Source organism: Protopterus annectens, chromosome 16.part0 (assembly GCF_019279795.1).
Source record: "Protopterus annectens isolate FY-2018-M chromosome 16.part0, PAN1.0, whole genome shotgun sequence".
Classification (NCBI taxonomy): domain Eukaryota; kingdom Metazoa; phylum Chordata; order Ceratodontiformes; family Protopteridae; genus Protopterus; species Protopterus annectens.
Window position 1 is genome coordinate 482,920,990 of NC_056750.1, and position 19,828 is coordinate 482,940,817.

The 19,828-nt window shown below is 40.6% G+C and overlaps 1 protein-coding gene across 4 annotated transcripts in view; it reads right to left on the reverse strand.

The window, feature by feature from the left end:
* Nucleotides 1–19,828, reverse strand: part of MVB12B (multivesicular body subunit 12B) — a 1,443,639-nt gene that overhangs the window by 591,464 nt on the left and 832,347 nt on the right. The window lies entirely within an intron of this gene.

Genomic DNA, 19,828 nt, shown 5'->3' on the forward strand with positions numbered 1-19,828 from the left:
TGACTGAAGTTTCTTTTTTGGGGGATAAACCCTTAGCTAGGCTTGTAAGCGCCTCAGAGCCATTAGCCTAGTACCCTCCTACGATCTTAAGGACACAAAGACAATGGATGAGAGCAAAACAGTACATACTGCCTACCTTGACCTACCCAAGTCATTTGAAACAATACCCCAACTCAGGCACTGTAAACAAACTCATGGAATAAAGCATCCTATCTAACTCGCTGGATAGAGAACTGGTTCACAGACAAGACCTGGGAAGTTTGGATTGGAGAGACCATCTCCTCAAACAAGCCAGTCACCACTGGAGTCCCCAAGTGCTCTGTACTGGGTCCGCTCTTCTTTTGCATCTATTTTTCGGAAGTCAATCTCAATGTAAAGGGCCTCTGACTTACCAAGTTTACAGATGACTACAAGCTAGGAGCAATCATAGAAAACCCCCAAGGTACTAAAATTTTACACGAAGGTCTAACAAGCAAGTGACTGCTGCCAAAGCCATGGCTTAAAACTCAATGCCAAGAAATGCATATCAGTACCTTTTGAGAAGTTGGCCACCCAGTGAAGCTACCTCATTGACAAAACATCCCAAAAATTAGACCGGGATTTGGGGACTTTTGTATACATAAGAAAATCATTCTATGTGACTAAACTTGTAAGTAAGGGAATGGTATCTAGGGCCAGTTAGGACACCGTGCTACTGTACTCAGCCAACATCAGACCCTTCATTGAGTATAAAGCCAACTTTTGTATGTATCTGACCAGACACATGAAACAACTGGAATGTTCACAGAGGTTCCGCAAAAGAAGAATGGGCTTAAACACAATGTCCTATACAAATCACCTCAAAGCCCTATCTCTACACTCTTGTTTCCCACGGACAACTTTGGTTCATGCAATGATGGACATTTTGCATATCCGCAAAATGAACAGCACCAGGACTACTACGTGCTGAAGGGACAGAGAATCCCATTCTCTGTAACAGGCTTCCCATCGATATGAAGCACAGCCCTTACTAGTCAAGTCTAACCTGGACCAGTGGATGGGAAATCTGAAATTCACCCCTGGTCTGACGCCCCATGCCTCTGTTGGCCAAAAGTAGCCATTAAATCATGCCCAAACTAACATACATCCCTTAAAATAACCTCTAAGGTACAATAACTCATGGGATACATTTGGGTTGCACGGCTAAGCTTATAAAGGCCCTAGTGGTCACTAGCCTGGTATGCACTCATGAACAAATGAACATTTTTTGTTGCTGCTGTTGTGTAACAAATTTTAAAAACTCCCTACAGTACTTGGTCAGAAATGTTGGGGGAACAAATAGCTGTAATTAAAAAAAATTATTCTTTTGAGCTGTGATGCAGGATCTTAACTGCTTAGACTCAAAGACCTTACTAAGATTAATGTAATTAGCTGCCAAAAAAGGAATTACTAAAAATGGAAATCTAAACTATTTGCAGCTGAAGTACTTCACTGAAGTACTGAATACTATGAAGGAGATAAAAGAACTGGAGGTGGAATCTTCAAAATAAAAAAAAAAGATGCAAATTACATAGAAATAAAGGGAATTTGTGAGAACAATATATGTGGAATAATGTTCAGGAAAATGAATGAAGTTTAACAGAAGGCAAAAATTGTGCATTTTATAGTAGATATAAAAAAGTTTACACACCCCTGTTAAAATGTCAGGCTTTTGAGATATAAAAAATGAGACCACAATAAATAATTTCAAAACTTTTCCCACCTTTAATGTGACCTATAACCAGTACAATTCAACTGAAAAACAAATTAGGGAAAAAAATTAAAAAAATAAAAAATGTACAATACGCTGGTTGCATAAGTAACACTTTGTTGTGTGTGCACACACAAACTAATACTTTGTTGAAGCACCTTTTGATTTAATTACAGCATTCAGTCTTCTTGGGTAGGAGTCCATCAGCATGGCACATCTTGACTTGGCAATATTTGCCCACTCTTCCTTGCAAAAGCAAATCTGTCAGACTACGAGGGCATCTCTTGTGCACAAAACGAACCAACACCACAAACTATAGAAAAACAAGTATGCAGGACAAAGGCAATGTCTGAAGAAGTTTGGTTATTGAACCAGATGAAAAGTGCTTTACATTACAGTGTGGTACTTTGGTTTGTGTTTCATTTTTATTAAAGAGCTGAATAGCTGAAGATTGCTGGGTGTTTGAGGTGCCTTTGTCCTGCATACTTGTTTTCCTATCTCTTATGCACAGCCCTCTTCAGGTTACCCCACAGACTTTCTATTTGATTAACGTCTGGGATCTGGTTGGGCCATTCCAAAACTTTAATTTTCGTCTGGTGAAGCCATTCTTGTGTTGATTTGAATGTATGCCTGGAGTCATTGTTGTGTTGAAAGGTGAAATTCCTCTTCATCTTCAGCTTTCTAGCAGACGCCTGAGGTTTTTGGGCCAAATATGACTGGTATTTGGAACTGTTCATAATTTCCTCCACCTTGACTAAAGCCCCAGTTCCAGCTGAAGAAAGGCAACCCCAAAACATGATACTGCCACCCCATGCTTCACCGTGGGGATGGTGTTCTTTTGGTGATGTGAAGTGGTGTTTTTGCGCCAAATGTACCTTTTGGAATTGTGGCCAAAAGTTCAACCTTGGCTTCATCAGACCATAACACATTTTCCCACATGCTTTTGGGAGACAATGTATTGTTTTGCAAATTTTAGCAGGGCCTGGATGTTTTGTAATGTGATATTGTGCAATATTTTGAAAGGTTCAGTTAAAGTACCTACAAATGTATTGACGGTGGGGGGGGGGGGGGGGACAAACCTCATACAGTGTGGAAGAATCCATTTCTGTGCATGAGCAAATGGTCATCTAATTTCAAAGAAAAAAAATCTACAGCAAACACCAGTAAGAGGTGCAGATAGTCTTAGCTATTGTACCACTCAGGAATTATTACAAAACTCACAATCGGTGAATGTAAGTAGGTATCTGCAGATACAACGTGCCTAAAAACAACTAACTAGCAGATAAGAGGTACACCAGAGACTTTATAATCCACCTACAAACCAAAAGTAGTCTCCAACATTCTTGTGATGCAGTGTTTACTGTATCATTAGATGGCAGCTGGAAATAAAGCCTGGAGCTCAGAGGCATCACAAACACAATACTAACTACATAAAACATGCAATGGTTATCAAGTAAGCGAAGTATATTAACTTCATGGCAGTGTACTGCTGTTAGTTACTGCATGCAGATTTCACTTCAGTTACACAAATCTAAAGCCTTTATAAAAAAGAAAATACCTATTTTTAATTGGGAGAACTACAGTGCTACACACACCACCCAAAGAAAAGATAAAAACAGACAAATCAAATGGCATTCTGTCCTACACACACATACACACACACACACACAGGCACGGAAATACCTCTCAAGTGTACGGATTTTCACAGAATGTCCAGATTTTTGGCTCATGTTTTTGGTCTGTTACACACAAAAAATGTAGTTTTCTGGCAAATCACTGAGGCAATATGAGGCCTGAAGTCACTAAATAATGGCATACATTTGCGTTTCAGACTTCAAATCCTTCAGAAAAAAAATAAGTTATGTCTTACATAACGTTCCATCTGTGTTTATCTTCTTTCATTCATCACTGATGGGTTCGGTTCCGAGCCCTCGGAACACAGTCGGCCTTATTACCAAGCTCACACCAGCCAAAAAAACTCTCTGATGTTGTTAATCTTCTTTCCATTCATCACTGATGGGACAGGATTCCATGGGTGGTCCTTATGGAAGAACATTCCGGAGTACCATTGAGCTGAAGGCAGCTCTCCCTCTGGAGACCAAGTCCAATTTGTAATGATTGATAAAGGTATGAGGGCTTAGCACAAGTAGCTGCTGTGCAGATGTCATCCACGGAAGCCCTGGAATGGAAAGCTACAGATGTTGCCATAGATCTAGTGGAGTGAGCTTTAACTTTTGGCATAGGTTCATTACTTAGGGAATAGATGAAACACATGCAGTCCCTTAGCCATTTTGATAATGTAACCTTGGAAACAGCCTCTCCCATTCTGGGTCCAGAAAAGGTGATGAAAAGCTGTTTGGATTTACGGATAAGCTTGGTCCTGTCTAAGTAAAATCTCAATTGTCTATGTACGTTTAAGGAGTGAAGGCAGTACTCTCCTCTATTGCAAAATTCGGAAATAACACTGATAGATCAATGGTCTGGTTTATGGAGAATTCAGAAACAACTTTGGGAAGGAAGGATGGATTCATCCGAAGTGATACTCCGTCTTTATGAAAGAAAAGATAGGGCCTCTTTGTACACAATGCCTGCAGCTCAGAGATCCTTCTGGCAGATGTGACGGCTACCAAGAACAAGATTTCCAAGACAAAAAATTTAGGTCACACTTCGCACGAGGTTTAAAAGGTTTTGAGTCAAAGACTGAAGGACTAAAGTGAGGTTCCATGATTCCACGGGCTGTCTGACAGGAGGCCTGATATGAGAGGTCCCCTTCAGGAAGGCCTTGCAAAGGGGTAAAGAGAGAAGAGGAGCGCCATCTATACCATTGTGGAAATTAGAAATTGTCACTGGATGTAGTCGTATGGTAGAGGCAGAAGCTCCATTATCAAAAAACTTAGCCAGGTATTGAAGCTCTGCAGTTACTGGAGCCGAATACAGGTCTAGCATGTTATCCATGGACCAGATGGAGAACCTTTTTCATTTATCCTGATATAGTCTTCTCGTGGATGTTTTATGAGAGGTCAGAATTATGTCTAGAACAGGCAAGGAAAGATTATCTTGCCTGGCGACTAATGGAAGTGGAGAAGCCAAGCTGTCAGCTTGAGACTGGACGGATTTGGGTGACTCAACCCTTGGGGGTGAGTAATCACATCTGGTAGAAGGTCCAGAATCCATGGCGGGTATACTAGGTGAGGCCGAAGGAAAGGGAACCAAACTTGTTGAGGCCAGAACGGAGCTATGAGGATCACCATGCATCACAACCGAAGAGCTTTCTTTACAAATTGTGGAATCGGGGGATGGGAGGATAAAGAAGTCCCGTGGACCAATCGTGGATTAGAGCGTCCCTTGGTGACTCCCCCTCCAGAGGAAGTAGGGAAAAATAGCTGCTGCACTTGTTGTTCGATGGAGAGGCAAAAAAGTTGCAGCAAGGCTGGCCCCAGTGGCTGAAGATTTCTGTTGCCACCTCGGGGTTGAGAAACTACTCATGAGGCATGAGGATGCATCTGCTCGATTTGTCTGTAATCACGTTGGAGCTCCCTGGGACACACGTGGCTATCAAAAGGCAGTTGGAAGCTATCGCCCACTGCCAAATTCTCATGGCTTCTCGACAGAGGGGGTAGGACTTGGTTCCTCCTTGCTTGTTGATATACCTGACCACTGACATATTGTCTGACTGAATCGCAATTGTCCCAGAAGGGAGAACTGAATAAAAGGCTTGCAATGCTAACAGCACAGCTCCCAGTTCCAGAATACTGATATGTAGGTGGACCTCTGAGGTGGACCATGTGCCTTGGAATTCTTTCCCTGGAAATGCCCCCCACCCGATCAGGGAAGCATCCATGGTCACAATGGCTCTGGGCTGAGGGGAGTGAAATAAGGGACTCCAAAGTTCTACATCTGGCCTCATCCACCAAAGGAGGTCCTGTTTGCAGGAGTTCGTTTTTCGAATCTGGTAATAGAGGGGGTGATAGTTTGGGAATCATTGACAAAGGAGGAGGCATTGCAGGATACGGATATGTCTGCTTTGCTAGAGGCACTATCAGGATTGATGCTGGCATATTACCTAGGGCCTGAAGAACTTCCCTTGCTGACACTTTAGTTTGAGAGAGTATCACTTGGAGCTGAAGCCTCAATCGGTGGAGTACGTGAATTGGGAGTGATACTACACAGGAGTATTGAACACTGTTCCAATGAACTCTATTTGTTGTGTAGGAGTAAGGTTTGACTTGTCCAATGTATTGTTATGCCCAAGAATTGTGCCAGATAGAGAGTTTAATGCAGTGCTGTTACCAGAAGATGCTTGGTGGGGGTGGTGAGGAGCCATTCGTCCAGATACGGAAACACCCAGAATCCCTGTAGTCTCAAGTGAGCTGTTACCACTGCCATGCATTTCGTGAACACTCTGGGGGCTGCAGAGAGACTGAACGGCATGTAACGAAATTGATGATGACTGGTCACTAGCTGGTAGCGAAGCAGACTACTGGAGCATTTGTCCATCTTAATGTGGTAATACACATCCCGGAGATCTATCAAGCACATCCAATCGCCTTTTCTTAAAAAGGGAAGAATGGACTGAACTGTGACCATCCGGAATTTGGTTTGGGTGACAGACTTGTTTAAGCGGCTGAAATGCAAAATGGGTCTCCAGTCCCCTGTCCTTTTTGGCACCAAAAAGAATTTTGAGTAAAATCCGGATCCACGCTGGTCTAGTGGGACTGGTTGGATGACTCTTTTTTGAGACAGCTTTATAATCTCTGAAGCTACTTCTTTCCTTTTACTGAGTGAAACGTCGGGAAGTTTTCTTGGAAGGTTTGGCTGACAAGAAAGGGGAATGGTGTAACCTCTGGTGTGGATACTCTGCACCCAACGATCGGTGGTAATGGACTACCAGGCAGCTTGGTACAGCGAGAAACAACCACTGTCTGCTTCCAGATGTAAGCAATCAGGATGCTCCTCAGGAGCTCTGGCAAGGCTGTCCAGAGAAGGAATCCCTGGAGCCTTGGCTACGAGGACCTCCTCTGCTTCTGTAGGGGCATCTTCTGGGATTGTTACCCCCTCTGCCCCTGGGAGTATCACCATGTGCAGCACAGAAAAGACCCTGAAATTTTTTGTGCCACATTTTTCCACTCCTCTGATTCCTGGAGAAGGTACATTAAGGAGTGGAAACCCGTAGGCCTAAGGCTGACAGGGTCATTCCATCTTGCTCGCACCTGGCTAGTGTGTCCTTTACTTTGGAGCCAAAAAGGGACAAAGCTTCGATGGGAGCATTCAGAAAAGAAGACGTGAAGGGTCCGCGAGGTCACAAATGTGCATTCAGGCATGACACCTTATGACAATGCCTGAACCCACTGCTCTAGCCGCCCCTTCGGTCACATGTGAAAGCAACCTCATGGACAAGTTGAATATAGATTCCAGGTTTGCAAGCTGCAAGGTCACTTTGTCCCTGACCTCATCAGACAACTGTCCTGCGAACGTCCCAGAGATTACGGAGATCAAGTCCCTCTGGAGCCTCATAAAATGTGCCAAATAGTTCAGGGACCGTATAGCAAAGGCCCCTTATGTAATAACACGCTTCCCAAGTCTGTCCACCACCTGGGACTCCCTGTTGGGCAGATGAACAGCAGGACTTTCTTCAACCAAGTCCTTTTTCGTGGTCACCACCATAGCATCGACTGGTAACCCCTTGGACCAATGCGGACTCTCCTCGGGAGGGGAAAGAATTTTGTCTGGTCTCTGAGGGATCGCCTCAATGGAATCAGGGTTCTTCCAAGCACGCTGCACGATGAGCTCGTCAGCAGGCGGGGTCACCCAAGAGGTAGAAGGCCAGGCACAGAAAGCTTGCAGGAACACGGACTCAGAGCTTCCAGTCACCTCTCTGCTTTAGCATTTCCAGGATGTCTCCGAAGGAGACATCAGGAGGTGACCGTGGGGATCCTTCACCATCACCGTAATCCATGTCTTCAGTTAAGGACTCCTCAGGTGAGGCCATGTGCTTCCTTTTGTTTGTCCTCTTTCGAGGCGGTTCCTCAGTAGGGGTCTCTGAGGAGGACTCGGAAGAGCAGGTACCTTGAACAGGGGTGCCCTGCGGCTTCTCTGCCCAGTGTCCCAAGGAGGTGGTCTGTGACAGCTGTAACTCAGGGGGTGAAAACTAGGGTTCGGACATCAAAGGAGTACTGCCAGAAGCAAGAGCCCTCTCCATTGGGCGGAAGGCAGGCCCACTCTAAGTGGATGGGAGCCCGGAACAGAGAAAGACAACCTCGGAACCGGGATCACACCCCACTCAGATGAACCCGCCCCCGCGGGTGGAGCCTCCAGCAGGATCGGTGCAGATGCGGCTATGTACGCCAAGAATGAACAGAGGAGAAAGACTGCTTCCCCCAATCCCCAGATTGAGGAAGGACCAGTTACACAGGAACCGAAGACCAAAGGCGCAAACTCGGAGCCAGAGTGAGATGCACTGTAGGCGGCGAGGTGATGGGTTCCAAGAAGGATGTCGGAGCAGAAAGCTTCGAAACCGAGACAGTTGAAGGAAGAGTGTAAGATGAAGTCCGTGGATAAGTCAAAGTCCTGCAGGTGAATGGGTCTTAGAAAGTGTGGGCATCCCCCTGGCTAACAACAGCTGGTCCACAAGATGCATCAAGTTGTGTTCCGACAGGGTCCTGGTGGATCTAGTGGATATTCCAGACGGAGAGTCAGGATGGTCAATGAAGGGGCTATACGCCCGGCCCAAAAATCATCTATGGAAGGGGAGTATCAGGTCAGTGGTTCAAGGTCTGCCAGCACCGAAGTCTCAAGTTTCGAGACCAGGAGTAAAGGGGTCAAATCCAGTGAAGTCAGTAGATTGCTCGGTGCCGAAGTGACACTCGGAGCTGAAACGGTCGGTTCCAAAATGGTAACTAAGAAAGTAGTCGAAGGTGTGCCCTGAGCTGAAGTGGCCACAGGTGCCAAAGTCAAAATAGGCGTGGTAAGGTCTATAATCGGTGCTGAAGACAGGATCGGTGCCGAAACTGGCACCAGTATCGAAGGTTTCGAGATGCTCGGAACAAAGGAAGACAGAGCCGTAGAGGCAGAATTATGCTCCAAAGACAACTTTCGGACCTTTGATTTCACAGGCTTGCCCTGATCACCTGATGGTGAAGAGGGAAGAGTGGGACCTCTTTTTGTCTTTAGTAGGAGGAGTTGAGACCTCCTTCACAGAAATGGCCTCTGAAAAGGGAGACTTGAATAACCCTTTCAGAATAAATTTTTGCACTCATTAAAAGTGCGTTGAGTGAAACTCTGACAAATGTCACACGGAGGCTGCACCAAAAGGTGGGGCACTCCCGAACAGTATACACAGTCATTCTGAGAATCACCATTAAGTAACTTGCCATTACATGAAGCACAATGCTTAAAACCTGAAGTACCCTCCTTATCCGACATCTTGATAAAGAGACACCACAGATCAACAGTATAATCCAATTAGTCAAACACCGTTCAAAGAAGTCACAATTATAGCACTACAGTGATATGTAGAGAAGAAAGAAAACACCTTACGAAAAACCAAATCTAATAGGTTAAACAGGGAAGCTAATACCAGCTATGGCATTGAAGGAATACCACAAGGGTAAGGGAGGAAAGGCCGTACCAACAATGGTACTTGAAAGTTTACCAACGGTAACAACGGGTAGAGCAGAAGAGAAAAAAACAAGGTCAGAGAGAAAACACACTAGAAATACTATTCGCTCAATAAAATATGAAGATATCAAAAATTTTCCACACAAATATCAAATAAAGTTCCACTTAGCTGAGAGCTGGACTGAAACACGGCTTTATGGCTACGTGGCAAATGAGATCTGAGGTAACACTGATGCAATTTTCCTGCTTTAAATGTTGCTTCTGCACACTTATCAAGATTGAATGTCATTCTTGTATCCACTGAGAAAGTTTTAACCACTTGCAGTTGTGCCTTCAACTCTTCATCTGATGACCTATACAGTTTTAAGTCATCCACAAAAGACAGACAGAAAAAAACCTGCTTAATGATTTCTCAAGAGCCAAACTGTAATCAGAGCTAAACTGTTAAATAAGCTGCTTAACCGGTTAAGGGTATGAAAAAACACCAGCGGTGACAAAAAATCACCCTGGAATATCCCCCTTTGAATTTTTATCCCTGTATAAATAATATGACTCTGATCTTGGCTTAATTGCAAAGTGATTTGCCACTGTTTCATTATTAATGTAATGTAAATAATCAATACTGGATGTATTTTATACATTTGTAAGCAGTCCTTTATCCATGAATGTGGGATGCTGTCAAATGCTTTTTTGCAGTCTAACCATACTATAGTTAAATTCTTCCCCTTTTTACAATTTTTCACTATGGCTTTAGCAACCATCCTTTCTTCCATTTGACTTTCTTCTGTTACCCTTTTATTCTATTGCCATGATTGAGTTTTCTTCTAAATGACTATAACCTATGTCTGCATTGGTTCCAGTATGTAGTTTGTAAATTGTCAGATGGCAAGTTATTTGTCTACAGATTTTAGGATGGATTTCAGGTTCACTCTTGAGGAGGAGTACCATTTTTCCTGTTACTCAGGTTGGCGTCTGTTTGAGATGCGCATATAAGTAGTTATTACTCTGGGCTAAATCTTTGCGTAAATATGTTAATACTTTTAGCCAGAAGCTAGCCAATGCATCTGGGCCTGGGGTTTCCCAGATAGGAGTTTTCTTAATTTTGTTTCAATTTCTCTGGCCATTACTTCGTCCCATTTCATATCCTGTACATTTCAACTCCTTACTGTATCTTTTAATTTTTCTGTCAATTCAGCATCTTTGTTATGTTCCACAGGGCCTTCATAAATTTCTCTAAAATGTGTCCATTTCTTCTTTTTCTGGTGTTGTTTCTATTCCTTTTGCTTTGGTTCCCAGTTCTACTTTTTTGGGGGAAGGGAGTCATCAATGAATTGTTTTGAACTTTTCCTTTATATTTATCTGCATACCTTCTAAACTTTCCTGCCTATGCTGATATCTTCACTTTATTTGCGATAGTGTACGTTACATCCTGGTTTGTTCTGAAATTGTGCATTGCTTTTATCACATCTACATTTCTAAGTACTCTTCTAACAGTGACAATTCCTGTCTTAATTGCTTTACAGTTTCCTCTATATGATGCTTCCACGATGGCATTTTATTTCTTCCTTTCCTTTTCCTTACTGCTCTGTATTTTTGCGGCAACACTATCTATTACTCATTTAGCTGTGCATTAATATTCCCCATTTACTTCTGTTATATCACATCAATGATTACTGTTGTTCATCTGTTTTATCAGACTTCTGACATTTTGGGTCATATTTACTTTCTGTAATCTATTTCTTTCATCGATCTTAATATGTCTATCCATCTCTATTAAATCAAGCAACTCTTCCCTTAGATCATTTTCTTCTAAACTGAAGGTACATACTTAGCAAGCATTCTACAGAAAGTTCCAGAATGTCTTTCTGTGACATATCCTCTTGAGCTGCATCCTGCATAATCCAGTGTTCCTTCATATGGGAACCTATTGGTACATCGCTCCACAACATTGCCTACATCAGAATTGCCACTGTTTCCTCCTCCTTCCCTTGCTGTGCAGCTCCAACTGAGCTTTTGTATTGGTTTCCGACAGAAGGTTCCAGAGAATCTTCATGTGGCAAGTGATCAGATGCCTCTCGTTTCACCTCTTTCTCCTTAATATCGGGACTCAATGTTTCATCAAGCTGTGACTTTACCCAAGATGGATTTTCTACACTAAATCCTTCACTTTACAGGTAATTCATTACTTCGGTTTCTGTTTCCTTAACTTCTCCATTACTAATCCTCCTCTTCTTTCCCCCATTGTTTTCTTATTTTTTGTATAGTGAAATCTTCCAAATTCAGGTACATTTGTCTGTATTTCTCTTCAAATATCTTTGGCGCTGCTTTTTATATTAATTAGTTTGGCTTTCTAGTTTGCATAAATATTGTCCCATATCAAATCTCTTTTTCTTTCCCATGTCTGTATTTCTTATTTCAGATGTCTCCTACTCCATCTGTTTCTCCTTAATTTGGAGACTTACTGTTTCATCATGCTGTGACATACTGTGTGTTAAGCTTTTGACACTAAATCCTTCACTTTGGAGGTATTCCATAACTTCAGTTTCTATTTGTTTAACTTTTACCTTTCTAATCTTCTGTTCTATGCTTCCCCTTTGTGGTTTTATTTTTTTTTCTGTTGTGAAATTTTCCATATCTGGATGCCTTTGCCTATATTTCTCTTAAAATATATTTGGGGCTACTTTTTTTTATTGATCAGTCTGACTTTCTCCTTTGTATAAATATTGCACCAAATTAGAGGTCTTTTTCTTTCCTGTATTCATACTTCTTTGTTATACCTTTCAAAAAGCTCTGGGTTTTGTTCTTTACATTTTCACTATTCCTCAATCACTTCTTTTTTTTCCAGGTGGCCCAAACATGTCCGTCTATGTAATGTTTTTCATTAATCTACTGTAGTAACAAAAGCAAATTTGCATTTGAAGCTTTTGGGTGTTTCTGTTGAGCAAGATTTTTTATTTCATCTCATTTTGAATGTGTTTTACCTGGAAATTCTGGGCTTCTTGCATAACAGTAACAATACATAATTTCCTCCCAATCATCAATATTCTATCATTTTTATGGCTCTTTTTTGGCCTTTCAGTTTTTGTGATTTTTGCGTACTACTACCTCCTTCTACAGTAGGAAGGCCAGCCTCCCCCTGAGCCTGGTCTTGCCCCACTGTAGGAATGTTTCCATGTCTTGAGGAATCTACACTGCCACTCTTTCCAGTCCTGGCACCAGTGTGCATGGCAGGATTAGGCACTTTTTACTCCTAGGACTTGAGCACCCAGCTCTCTTATTTTTTAGCCTGTTTCTCCCCTTAATATATGCTATATAGGATACAGTCTATTTATCAGTGTCCTCTTGGTTTGATTTTGTGAAAAAAGAGGGTCCACCACGTGAAGGTGCTCACCAAGACTTGAGGATGACCAGTTCCAGCAGTACTACTTTTCTTTTCTTGCTGATTTCATCATCTCTCCAATCAGACCTTTATGGCAGTGAAGTACTGTTTATGTTCAGAGATGCTTCACGACTTGTCTTATGCCTTTAACAACAAACATTCCTTTTTAATCGGGGGAGGGGGGTGTACTAATCAGTTAACAGCAACAACCTGTATGGCAATGCAGAGCTATTATTTGATGCTTGTAGATAAAGAACGACTATGTAATTTTAAGCCCTTACTAAGATAAGAAATAATTTCTAGAAAGGTACAAACCCTGTTAAATCTTACACTGATATCCAGATCAGCTTACTTCCATCGCTTGTAGACAGCACTTCAAAATAATAGTACCTGTCCAAATGGTTCAGATTTCAGAGTGGTCGAGTTAATCCACTAACAAAAGGCCATTACAATGCTCCCACACTTGTTGACCTTGAAATGAGCAATAGATTTGGTTGGCTATCATATTCTCACACTACATCCGAACACAAACTGGTTTAAAATCTAGCTCACAGACAGATCTATTTCAGTGTGCTTTGGGAAAACTAGTTCCAGTTCACTCACTGCAGCATATCAATCTGGTATTTCTCAAGTTTCCATTCAATGTTCAGTACTTTCTTCACAATAATCTACCAACTAGCTTTGCAATTCTTAAAACTACACTGTACACTGACAACTGGTCCTTTTACACAGAACAGATGCTCAAAAAATGTTCTTGAAATACAGGAGGCAAGTAATCTCTGTGATGCAGATCCTTAGGTACTCCCTTCGAACAAACCTGGCTACATTCACATAAAGTTATTTTTCCTTAGCATCATAATTTCCCGCTCTGCCTATTCCCTATGCTCCTCTTCCTCTCTCTCACTCTTCCCATTTCTATATTTTCAAAGTGTGCTGTACAAGTTTACCTTTCCTAACAGAAATGTACCAATACCACTGACTACCCTGCTTCACTGTTTATAGCAGTGTCTAAATATCAGTCTTACAAAGCATATGGCTTCTGTTTCTTCTAACAGTTTTCATTATTGTATTCAATTACTCCTTTTACTGTACTTTTTGTGGAATGTTTGCCTCTGGCCTGAACTGTAACTGAAAAGGGTTCTTGTAATACTTCAAGTACCCAGTTAAGAAATAAGAAAACAGTAAAACAAATGTCACATACAGTGTTAGCTTAGTACACTAAACAGTAGTTTGGGATATCTTCCACTTTGTTTACATTAGAAAAATCACATCTTCTCTTCTATAAGCATTTTAGTTTCTACAAGACCCAGACTGGCATCTTGCATTACCTCAGGTGATTCTCTTGCACAAACAAGTAGAGATAATCAGCCTTGTACCTTTAAAAATATATTTTCCTGATGCTGCAATAACAATGTCATGCTTGCAGCATTTTTATATCTATTAAACTTAGAGCATCTGGATCAATCTTATTGCTACTTTGCCAGGTATTAATCACACAAAACTGCTTCACCTTCCTAAAGCAAAAAGGAACCCTTTTACAGTTTCTTCCTCTACCTGTGTCAATGTCTGTGCCCTGTGAAATTCATACTTCACTGTCATAGACTCAACCCCTATGTTTCCCATTTTCTATACTTTGAGATGAATGCCTACACAGATCATCTGCAATGGTGTCATTTCCTTTGTTATGTTCATAGGTTCCTAGTTTAGTACTAGGCTATCTGCCCTTGATGGCCATTTTAAGCCTAGCCATTTTCCCTTTTTGAGTTTGAATTAACTAGCACCATTTGGTTAGAGACAGGCCTTACCATGCCTATGGCTGATAACTGTATATTACCTCTAAGAAAAAATGGGATCACACCACACATAATTTGAGGGGACACATGCATGGAATAAAGCATTTCGGAGCTGCCTCTAGCTATCAAGGGCAGTCCTGGGGTAAATTTTCTGTTTCTCACCCACAGATCCAAGCTGTACTTGAACATGAACATGGATGAACTTTGTTTTATGTGGACAGGGAGTCTGTTCCAGATCAGCTGTATCCTCAGTAAAATATACTTATTTCTCCAAACTGTTTTGTTGATGTTGCAGAAGAGGCTTATATCCCTAGACTGAGTACTTCTGAAACCATGTCACTTACTGATGTGCACTAAATCCATTAGTACTGGGTTGGAGGATGCCTTGTACACCAGACAGTAGGAGTTCCAGTTGTTGCATGTGTCTAAACAAATACATGCCAAAGGGGGCATTGTATTCAATGACTGACCTAATGAGGGCAGAGCAAAGGGGACAATGACGTCCCTAGATCTAGAAACAATCTCTTTGTTTCTAAGCTGTGAAATATCAAAGGACTTTCTTACAATGGATATATGTTGATCAAAAGTTAGGTGACTGTCCACAAAAGTTCCCAAATCCCAAAAAACTGGGTCCACTCTTAGGAGTGTACTCAATGTGGTAGTTCTCTGGGATAGATGATTTGGCTGTGACATGGTGCAGTACTACTTTCAATGGCCATCCTTCCATTTTGATGATTTAGACAGTGCTACTGAAAACAGTCTCCACTGATCTACTGTTTGTTAAGGTGAATACATTTTCAAAGGAGATGTAGAAATGTTTACATAAGCATACTACTACCAGTATTAATTTCTCACATTTTTTGAATATGATTTCTCTGTTTCTTAAGTAATCTGGTTGCATAAGGTAAGATTTTGTTTCATCTTTAATGTATGACTCAATACTGCACCCGGCTCAAATGACCTAGCATCAACTTCGAGGGCTATCTCTCAGACACATACATACACACACACACACACACACACACACACACACACACACACACACACACACACACACACACACACACAGTTAAACTAAGTTATTGTGTTTTCTGTGCATAAACTGTCCTTTATGCACCTCAAAAAAAAAAATCAGAGTCTTGTGGGTCCAGATAAAGACAATCTCTTCAAAGTAACTTTCTCAGCAGAGCTTTTAGTCTGTTAAAGCTGTTAACAGAATAAACTGTAGTCTGACAACCCCAGTAAGCTTCTGCCTTCCTGTATGTTACTTGGAGGTACTATCTTTTAAAGCTTTCCCTTTAATGGGATGACAAGATAGCAACATTTAATTTAAAGCATGAAACAAAAGAACTGTATGGCAGGACTATCAAGTTTCACATTTTTGACTTGTTTAAAGTCAATCCACTGTGTAGCAGTCCACCAAATTCTCTTCTTAGGTTGGTCTTATATCTTTCCTTACCCTCCCATAAATTAAGTCATTATCACAGCTTATTTTATTTTTCTTAAGAATCCCTTGTAGTACCTGCTATAATACATTTCAAAATACTCTGGTTGCTGCATTACTGCAAATGTAAGCCTTGTGTAAACACCTACACATGTAGAAAATGTCATGACACTTTTGCTCTTAGGGTGCAATTCAAGTTGATACCGTGACTTTAAAATTAACTTAGTAGCTACCACTGCTTCATTCAGTTGTACTAGGACATCAGCTCTTGTGGGTGCTATACACCTCTCTTTTCAAACTGCTTTGTTAGCCTGACTCAGGCCTACATATGGATTGAATCGGTTGTTTTCATTTAGATGGCATCACAGCTGGGGAAATTCATGGAACTGGTCCCGTCACATTTTTCAGTTATGACCACTTTTTTTCCATCACTTTTAGGTTCTATCACATTTTTTCCTTAGATGATGAACTCTCATGTGAGGATAAGCTACTGCAGACACAGTCATAAATAAGCCCAGTTACCTAGTAGTCATTTATTTTGCCTGTTCCTTTTAGCAAGTTAATTTTGCAAGCACACTGTTTAGTTTTACTTTACAGAGCTCTCTCTCAATGTTTAGGATTTGAATAAGGCCTAATGCTTCTGCTTCTGGACAGCTGAGCAGATAAAAAAACTCTGTTTTACAGGCTATACATATTTATCCAAGCAATATTTTTTATTTGTGGTGACATCTTTATGGTAATAGTACCCCATTACTAACAGTTGTTGTTTTTCTTAAGTCTTTTCCCGGTTAGGGGTTGCCACAGCGGAACTCCGGTCCGCTAATGATTGGCAGTCGATTTTTATGGTGCTGAGGTGCCAGCCCGACGCCCAACCTTCAACGAAGGCACCCCAGTGATTCTATACAATTACAAACATACAGTACTGCCACAAGTAATAATCTTAAGTTTTTTCTTTAAGTGATTACAGCCTCTTTCATCCACTATACCAAATAACACATCTAATCTAGGCCCACCATTAACTTGCCAACTACTTTTTCTTCAGTTGTAACCAGTCGACTCCCATTTTGAAGAACTCTGCTCCACGGGTAGCTCATAGATCTATGAAGTATGTCTAAGAAAATAACTAAGGTTGAATGATCTTGTAGCATCAACTGTTAAAGCGGGAGGGGATGTATCTCCAACAAGTGAGAGGTCAGAATGGGTTGCTCCCCTGCAGAAATACCCTTTACATTTTTTGTTTCTTTTTTCACTGAGGACTAATAATCAACAAGTTGTTGTAACTACTCATTCAGTAGTCAATTACACAGTCATCAAGTAGATTATGCTTCCACCTAACTTACAAGTATGTTTATATGTTCCTGATCTGGTATTCTGTTTCTTGTTTATTCTTATTTACATTAGAATGCACATATTTGTACTACACACTTCAGAGTTTTCACTTTCACTGTTTGATCGGACTCCTCTGCTATCAATAATCTTTTTATTTTGAATATATCTATTTCAGTATTTTTCCAGTCTAATCCATGTTTTGACAGCGACTGCTATGTTTTGCTATTCTCACACACACACACATTTCTGCATCATTTATTTATTTTATTTTTTGCAGTTCATGACATTCTACCTTTGCAGGTTATCTACTACTATGTAGGCACTTACCACCCTATTTTTCTACACAACTGCAGTCTGACTTCTGGAGTACAGAATCCAGGTCATATCTTTCACTGTTTTTGCTTTTGTTGCTGTTCTTTGTACACTGACGCATGTCTAACTCAATCAACTAATGGCTTTGCTTGCTCTGAAATTTTTAAATACAACATTTTTTAAATGTGCTATTTGAGTAAGCCAGTGAGTGCTTTTCATCTCAAATGTACTAAACCATAGATTTGAATAATATGCATTTTAAATGTTATGAATCAGCATCACAACCTTGCCAAAGAAGCGAGTCTTGGGTTGTAACTATTTAAATATTCATCTGGCTCTTATGCAGGCTTTCTACACAAAATTTCACACGGTATTATTTTTGTGGCTGGAAATGCCTTGTTAAGTTTTCTTCTACTGCTGTGTAAATATTTTCTGTTTCTGACCATGTTAAGCATGTGTATATCTCAGGTACCATGTCACAAGCTTTGTGATACAGAGACAGACTAAAAGTAGTTCTGTAATATTAAGTTCTGTGACACCGTTTCTAAACTGAAATGCCCGGGTAGACAAATGAAGACTTGGATAGGGACTGTTAAGTTTGTATCAAAAGGCTGAAATCTTGGAATTGGTAGCGTCATTTCTTTTCTTTGCATTTTTACACTTTTAATCCATCTCTAAGACTATGCTAGCCATTGTCACTTGCATTTCTTACTTATTTTGACTCAACATGTACAGTCACAGTCATACACTACCTAATACACCACAGCATGCGATGCCTCCAGTGTTGTATTGCCCTTTCTTGCTATTGCAATTTCTTGCCTGTTCTAAGGCACAATCCTTAAAATAAAATAAATTTGTCAACTTTTAAATTTTTCCTCCATCATGTCACCATAAAAGTCACTGAACTTCTCCCTCAGTGATGTCAATGGAGGGTTACATGCTGGTGCATCCACAGACATGAATGGCCACACCATATGCAAAGCACACTCATTTAAATATATGGCCGCACCCAACACAAGCCCTCAAGTGACATAAGCAAGAGATTCAGCAGAATTATGTGGGTGGATCCTTATAAAGTTTACAAAGATTTTTACTAAGAAATGACCCACATAATTAGGCATACAGAGTGGAAAATACATTATGGCACTAAGTTACAAAGTGTATTAATGTAAACTTAAAGTGGGACTATATGCTTAAGTAACTCTGGATCCCCTCTGAAGAAAATACAACTTTAATCCTGTTCATCTGTGTACCAGCGTAATAGGAATATACTTAAGAAGAAATGGCATTCAGTCTAAATACTTTTTCTGACTAAAATTACTTCTCAACTGGCATCTCTTCTGAGGGTTTTCAAGCAACTCATGAAAAAAAAAACTCAGTTCATTTGAACAGTAAAAACTATTAAAACAAAATGGAAAAGATGAACTGAGTAAAAGGACCAGAACTTTTATTAAACAATAAATAAATAACTTAAAAAAGTTCTTGTCCTTTTATACCTAGCTCCGTCTTTTCAGTTCATTCCAGCAGTGTTTGTGTACCTACAAAACAATGGCTGTAAGAATTATACAAAACAAAGGCATTATAATCTTACCACTGGAAGACGCCTTTGCTAAATGCACAATAGGCAGCTTACATTTATAATTATTGCCATTATATTCAGAGAAAGATTTCAAATCAGTAAATAATCTGTTTCATTTACTATAAATAAATTGCCACAGCATCTTCAAGGTCACTCTACATTTCTTAGCACACAATGCCTTATATAATGACAGACTTTGTTAATGTGATTAGAACTGAGGGCTGCTAATACCAACACGGTGCTAAACCTGTCCAGTCCCATGACTCCATGGGTTGGGACTGAAGCTTCACAAGTAATGGCAGTTTAGCCACCAAAGCTGCAAGTGCTTCCAGTGCAGACTGAGATTCTGCAGCGTGCCTGCAACTTCTCCTTTCCAGCACGCTACTTAAGACTTTTGCCATGTAAACTGCACAGTGGCTAATGATGCAAGCATTTCTGATTAAAAACAGAAGGCACTGTACCTTTAACAGAAAAGTCTAAAAGCCTAACACTTTTTTTGTACAGGTTTTAAAACTGCTTACATTAAACTGAACACAAGTTGCCTTTGGGTAAACAGAAAATGTGGGTTATACTGCTTCTTAAAATAATGACCTATCATAAATACATCTTATCAGGCCAATATTAAATTCTAATAATAATTAACTAA